The 7,203-nt window shown below is 37.7% G+C and overlaps 2 pseudogenes across 1 annotated transcript; one reads left to right on the top strand and one right to left on the bottom strand.

Annotated features, from left to right (window-relative positions):
- Positions 1–3,099: 3,099 nt before the first annotated feature.
- LOC146506246 (natterin-3 pseudogene) lies at positions 3,100–5,208 on the bottom strand (annotated as a pseudogene). Its single transcript, XR_014877284.1, has 2 exons — positions 5,136–5,208; positions 3,100–4,556 (listed from the first exon to the last, which is right to left on the bottom strand). The product of XR_014877284.1 is annotated as a natterin-3 pseudogene (transcript).
- Positions 5,209–6,104: 896 nt separating this feature from the next.
- LOC146506245 (uncharacterized) lies at positions 6,105–6,953 on the top strand (annotated as a pseudogene).
- Positions 6,954–7,203: the final 250 nt, after the last annotated feature.

Here is a 7,203-nt window from a genome sequence, read left to right as displayed (position 1 = left end):
ACCCAGCAGTCTTAGCTAATTATAGGCCAATCTCCAACCTTCCTTTCATATCAAAAATCCTTGAAAGAGTAGTTGTCAAACAGCTAACAGATCATCTGCAGAGGAATGGCTTATTTGAAGAGTTTCAGTCAGGTTTCAGAGCTCATCACAGCACAGAAACCGCTTTAGTGAAGGTTACAAATGATCTTCTTATGGCCTATGACAGTGGACTCATCTCTGTGCTTGTCCTGCTAGACCTTAGTGCAGCATTCGATACTGTCGACCATAATATCCTATTAGAGCGATTAGAACATGCTGTAGGTATTACAGGTACTGCACTGCAGTGGTTTGTATCATATCTATCTAATAGACTCCAATTTGTGCATGTAAATGAAGAGTCCTCTTCACACACTGAGGTTAATTATGGAGTTCCACAGGGTTCAGTGCTAGGACCAATTCTGTTTACACTATACATGCTTCCCCTAGGCAGTATCATTAGAAGACATAGCATACATTTTCACTGCTATGCAGATGACACCCAGCTCTATCTATCTATGAAGCCAGATAGCACACACCAATTAGTTAAACTGCAGGAATGTCTTAAAGACATAAAGACCTGGATGGCCGCTAACTTTCTGCTTCTTAATTCAGATAAAACTGAGGTTATTGTACTCGGCCCTGAAAATCTTAGAAATATGTTATCTAAACAGATTCTTACTCTGGATGGCATTACCTTGGCCTCCAGTAACACTGTGAGGAACCTTGGAGTCATTTTTGACCAGGATATGTCCTTCAACGCACATATTAAACAAATATGTAAGACTGCGTTCTTCCATTTGCGCAACATCTCTAAAATTAGAAATATCCTGTCTCAGAGTGCCGCTGAAAAACTAGTTCATGCATTTATTACTTCCAGGCTGGACGACTGCAATTCATTATTATCAGGATGTCCAAAAAACTCACTGAAAAGCCTTCAGTTAATCCAAAATGCTGCAGCAAGAGTCCTGACAGGGACTAGAAGGAGAGAGCATATTTCTCCTGTTTTGGCTTCCCTTCATTGGCTTCCTGTTAAATCCAGAATTGAATTCAAAATCCTGCCCCTCACATACAAGGTCTTAAATAATCAGGCCCCATCTTATCTTAATGACCTTGTAGTACCATATCACCCTATTAGAGCACTTCGCTCTCGCTCTGCAGGCCTACTTGTTGTTCCTAGAGTATTTAAAAGTAGAATGGGAGGGAGAGCCTTCAGTTTTCAGGCCCCTCTTCTGTGGAACCAGCTTCCAGTTTGGATTCGGGAGACAGACACTATCTCTACTTTTAAGATTAGGCTTAAAACTTTCCTTTTTCCTTAAGCATATAGTTAGGGCTGGACCAGGTGACCCTGAATCCTCCCTTAATTATGCTTCAATAGACGTAGGCTGCCGGGGATTCCCATGATGCATTGAGTTTTTCCTTTCCAGTCCCCTTTCTCGCTCACTATGTATTAACAGACCTCTCTGCATTGAATCATATCTGTTATTAACCTCTGTTTCTCTTCCACAGCATGTCTTTTATCCTGTCTTCCTTCTCTCACCCCAACCGGTCATAGCAGATGGCCGCCCCTCCCTGAGCCTGGTTCTGCCAGAGGTTTCTTCCTGTTAAAAGGGAGTTTTTCCTTCCCACTGTCACCAAAGTGCTGCTCATAGGGGGTCATATGATTGTTGGGTTTTTCTCTGTATCTATGAAGTGCCTTGAGGCAACTTTTGTTGTGATTTGGCGCTATATAAATAAAATTGAATTGAATTGAATTGAAAGTAAAACTGTGTGTTTCTCCTCTCTGATTCCCAGCTGAAGAAGTGTTTAAGAATATATCTCTTGACAGAATAAATGGAATTTTCTGTTTTATAGCTGAAGGAAATGTCCATAAATAGTACAGAGAGTATACTGTAAATCTACAAAATTTTCCCTTTTATCATTTAAACAAAAGTCTGTCAAACGTCCATAAAAAAACAGAAAATGTACTAGCAGAAAATTACCAGGACATTTTCTGTTTTTCTACTAATTTTTTTATAGTGTAAGCAGATGTGTCACTGGATAATGAGAGGTCATGTATGCAGAAAACAATCAGAATCTGAATCTGAATAATTTATTAATCCCTAAGGAAATTTTGTGGGTTACAGTTCCTCCAAAAATAAATTTTGAAAACCGTAACAGACCAAACTATTTAAACAATATAATATGTTATAGATTTTACAAATTTAAGAAATAGCAATAATATATACAGATCACTCAATTATAAATAACAAGAAGGATGTCTTCAGAGGGATTATTCGCTCAGGGCACCAAAAAGGCTAGAACCGCCTCTGCCTGTTGTAGTTACTGTGTTAACATATGAACCTGTTCTTGCTAATAACCTAGGTGTCACCATAGCAGCATTTGAGTAATGTCCACCACGGGGTGGTGTTGACCCACAAATGACAGATTTTAATCCAATGTGGCTATGATTCTGTCTGTGCCATCCTGCCATGTTATTAAAAAGATATGGCATTAAGTATCTTGTGTGAAGTATTTAAGATCACTACCCAATGACCAGTGTTTCCATGTTCCAGGTTTATAAGGTTTTGGTGCTGTTGAAGGGTGCCTTTTGGCTGTTCACAAACCTCTGAGCCTCATTCACAAATAGTATGTGCTTAAAGAAAGCTTTTTCTGATTTCTGCCAAAAACAAGTTACGCCTTGTTTATGCAAGTCAGAAGTAACCCTTTAATTTTCTTTTAGTGTTATTTCATATGTGAGATACAGTGGAATTCAGTTAGTAGTGGAATCAAATTACAGTGTTAATCCCTGCACTGGATTCTACTTAAAACAATACTCCTTTAAAAAAAATAGACATTTAAACCAGTTAAAAGTTACACATTGGAAAAAAAAAAAAAAGAGACTTTTGACATACAAAATAATTGATTTAAAGATATGTATTTATTTGCATAACAGTCTGATCAAAAAACAAACAAGCAAAATGTTATATAGCACATGTAAGTTATTTTACATTTTAAAGTCTCATATTCACTAATACAAATCATTTCATGCTAATATAAATCAATCAAGTCTGTTTAAAAATAACTGATCTACAAAGAGTAGTATTAAAGTATGTAGCTGATAGCAAATAAATCAGCATTACATGAAAAAATCAGCTAAAAATGAGTTTTTACTGATTGACACAAAAATCAGAGGGAGCTTTTAAATATTTTGCACTTGCCAAAGTTTGATATTTGCAAGTTTTATTGTGAGATTTAAAAAAATAAAAATAAAGTAAACTTTAAAACATGAAGCAAAACGTTGCCTCCTCAGCAGCCTTCTAGACATGTAGTGGAGCTGATAACAAACAAGCAAAATCTTATGGTGCTGAACAACAACTTATATAGTCATAATATCAAATTGCTCAAGGATCAGGAGCTTTAAAGGGAAAATTGATTAATAAAAATGTTAGACATAACTGCGCATTATATTCAGCTTTTGAGATTTCATTAACATTTTTTCGATTTATCTAAAATTTCGCATTGGCCCAACTCACTCTCAGTATTTACCATCTGAGCGCCAACATACATTCCGGTGAAGAATGTTTGAGTTGTGGTCATCTTGTTATCACCATAGGTGCGGCTGAGACGTGCTGTGAATGGGATGTTGAGTTTGGCTTTGATTGCCTTCATTACAACTTTGCAGGAGTGGTTTGGCGGCACAGTGTATCTCAAAATAGAAGAATCTCTTACGCTCTCTGTGACAGTCATTCCCTCACTAAACTGGAATGTCACATCCATGCCGATCTCAACACTTGCGCTGATCCATTCAGGGATGCCAGCCGTGATGGTTGTTTTAACACCAAATCCAACAGAAGAGGAGGTTTCCCAGGTCTTCTCCACCTGATATGTCACTTCAAGGTTGTCTGTTTTCTCTGCTGGCTGGCAATCAGAGTTTTTGGTGGTTGATTGCTTCAATACCACAGTATTAATTTGGGTGAATTTATAATCTGACAGACTGTACTGGACTTCGTTGAAATTCTGGCTGACTATATTGTCACTTGTAGTAAGGACCTGATAATATTTGTACCAATATTCATCGCCATTATAAGGCAAGAAGAAAGCCTTATTTTTGATGCCCACTTTGCCAAGTCCATATTTATTCTTGCCTACACATACATCGGAGCAGGGACAGACCGAATGCTGAGGCACTGAACCATAAGAATCATCCTTCCACTCCAGAAGCTCAAAGTTGTCTTTGTTAACTAGTATATCAAAGGGGGTGCCTTTGTGTTCTTTATTATTGTAGGAATAATAACAATAAGGACCGTTGCCAGGGGTATAAAACCCAGTGTCACAACCGTATTTGCAAACATAATCAGTGCGACCAACATAATCATTGTAAATTGAAACTGCATTGCTGGGGAGAGAGTCTCCATATGTCACCCAATGCAAAAAGACCGTTCTTTCTTCAGCAGTGGAAGAAGAAAACTGAACCTGTTTTTTCTGTCTTAAAAGCACAGATGCATTTTCCACTCTTAACACTGATGTGTCCACTGTCGCTTCAGGACCATCATTTAAATCTGTTCATTAGTGGATAAAAAAGAAGAGGGAGAGACACAAATATTTTTAACACAAAACAGAGATGAAAAAGTCAGTTTTAATTATGTAACCAAATATTGCATTAAACAAATACATCTCAAGAGGTTCTAAAATCTGTTCTTAAAACAGTAGACTCTATTGAATTAAAATGCTTTTTTTCATGTACTTAAGATTGGGTACTGTGAAACATTATATCTCAAACAAATTTTCCCAAGGACCCTAATTTTTCGTCATTTTTATATGTTAATATTGTGCAGTACTGTGACATGATTCAAGGCCTGTAAAGTTAAATGTTTCCTGCTTTTTTGCTTTAAATGGTGGTAAGCAAACATTTGATTTGATTTGATTTGATTGAATCTTTATTTTGAACATGTTGAAAAAGTACAACAACATAGAATTAAAAGAGACAAATGAACAAAGCAAAACAAAAGGAAAACGAGCAACCACAACTACAAATAACTTTCATGTTCAAAAAGGAGCAGGAGATAGCATAAGCTTAAAATGTAATAACTTATCGTTTTGGTAAAGTTAACAAATTTGAGCTGGCATTTTGTGCTTACCATTTCTCAGGTCAGTATCTTGAGCTGAGGATAGAACTGGCAAGGCCAGCAGCAGCAACACTGACAGATTCATCTGGATATGAAAAAACAGGGCAAATATATTTATCAGCTACCTGCAGTGTATAAAAAACATGAAGTCACTAAACTGTAAGTCATCAAGACACTTAGTCAAAAGTTTGACTGACTCAAGTCAATGAGTTTCTCAGAAAATTTTATTGAACACATCTTTAACAAAGTTTTTTTTTTTTTTTTGATATTTCAAAAAATGGCACATGAATGAAACATGCCATTTAACCATTTGTATGTGTGAATTAAAATGAAAGATGAAGACAGAAAGAGCATTAAGTTGTACTCACCACTGCACCAGTCTGCAAAACTTGATACACCTTCAGTCTGCTGCAGGTTTATATATTGTAGCTGGAATGTGGCTGAGCCCCTCTGGGCATTCTTTCTTTTGTCTTTACTGGTCCAACTGGTCCAGTGGAAGGTTAAAAAGAATGTTGGGGATTTTTCTTTTTAATTAAAACGTTCTGTATCTCACTGCTTTTCCCAATATATCCTTGGCACAGCAGAACATTCAGTATGTATCCAATTTTAAATATACAGAACCAAACTTTGAGCCTAATCACAACAGATGGTCGCCTGTCACAACAACCTTGAGGCGAATGTTGTTGTGATTTGGTGCTATATAAATAAAATTGAATTGAATTGAATTCAAATAACAAGGTTTTTTTTAACAAAAAAAAAGGGTTGATAAAACCATCATAATCAGAAGAACTCTTGTGAGCAAGCAAATTCTCCCCCAAGCTCGGGGAGAAAAAACCATCTGCCACGACTAGTTAAGGGGAAATGGAGTAAAACAGGAAAAAAAAGACAACACGCAGTGGATGAAAAAAATTTGAGTTAAGAAAAAATGTGGCCACCATTTGCCTCACACAGTCAACACATGTGTTGCACTGTGTGAGGCAAATGGTGTGCAATGGGTATAGAGTTGATCAGGTTGTTGATTGTGGGCTGTGGAAATGTTGGTCCACTTCTCTTCAATACTTATGCAAAGTTGCTGAATATTGGCAGGAACTGGAACATGCTGTCATATATGCCGAACCGAGCGTCCCAAACATGCTCAATGGGTGACATGTCTGGTGAATATGCTGGCCATGCAAGAACTAGGATGTTTTCAGCTTCCAAGGAATTGTGTACAGATCCTTGCAATATGCGACTGTGCATTATCATGCTGTAACATGAGGTTATGGTCTCAGTGACGAACTGCAGTCAGGTCCAGACCCTGATGAGGACGACAAGCATGCAGATGACCTTCCCTGAGACGGTTTCTGACAGTTTTTGCAGAAATTCTTTGGTTATGCAAACCAATTGTTGCTGCAGCTGTCCAGGTTGCGGGTCTCCACCTGGTTGACCATCCTGGAGGTGAACATGCTGGATGTGGAGGCCCTGGGCTGGTGTGGTTACATGTGGTCTGCGATTGTGAGGCCGGTTGGATGTACTACCAAATTCTTTGAAACACCTTTGAAGATGGCTTATGACAGAGAAATTAACATTCATTTCACAGGCAACAGTTCTGGTAGACATTCCTGCAGTCAGCATGGCAATTGCACACTCCTTCAAAAGCTACGACATCTATAGCATTGTGCTGTGTGATCAAACTGCATATTTCAGAGTGGCCTTTTACTGTGGGCAGTCTAAGGCACACATATGCAATATTCATGCTGTCTAATCAGCACCTTGACATGCCACACCTGTGATGTGGGATGGATTATCAAAGAGTAGAAAATGTTTCAGATCTTTAAGTTCAGCTCATGAAAAATGGGAGCAAAAACAAAAGTGCTTCGTTTATATTTTTGTTCAATGTATAGATCATAAAACTATTATTAAGCATTATACTCTGTGATGAATCCTGAATCCTGACCAAAACTCTTCAAATAAACCATTCCTCAGTTGTTAGCTGTTTGACAACTACTCTTTCAAGAATTTTCAGATTAAAAAAAGGTTGGAGATTGGCCTATAATTAGTTAATACAGCTGGATTAAGTGATGGCTTTTTGTGTCATGGT

Source organism: Neolamprologus multifasciatus, chromosome 12, assembly GCF_963576455.1.
Source record: "Neolamprologus multifasciatus chromosome 12, fNeoMul1.2, whole genome shotgun sequence".
Taxonomy (NCBI): Eukaryota; Metazoa; Chordata; class Actinopteri; order Cichliformes; family Cichlidae; genus Neolamprologus; species Neolamprologus multifasciatus.
This window is presented reverse-complemented; position numbering and strand designations above follow the sequence as displayed.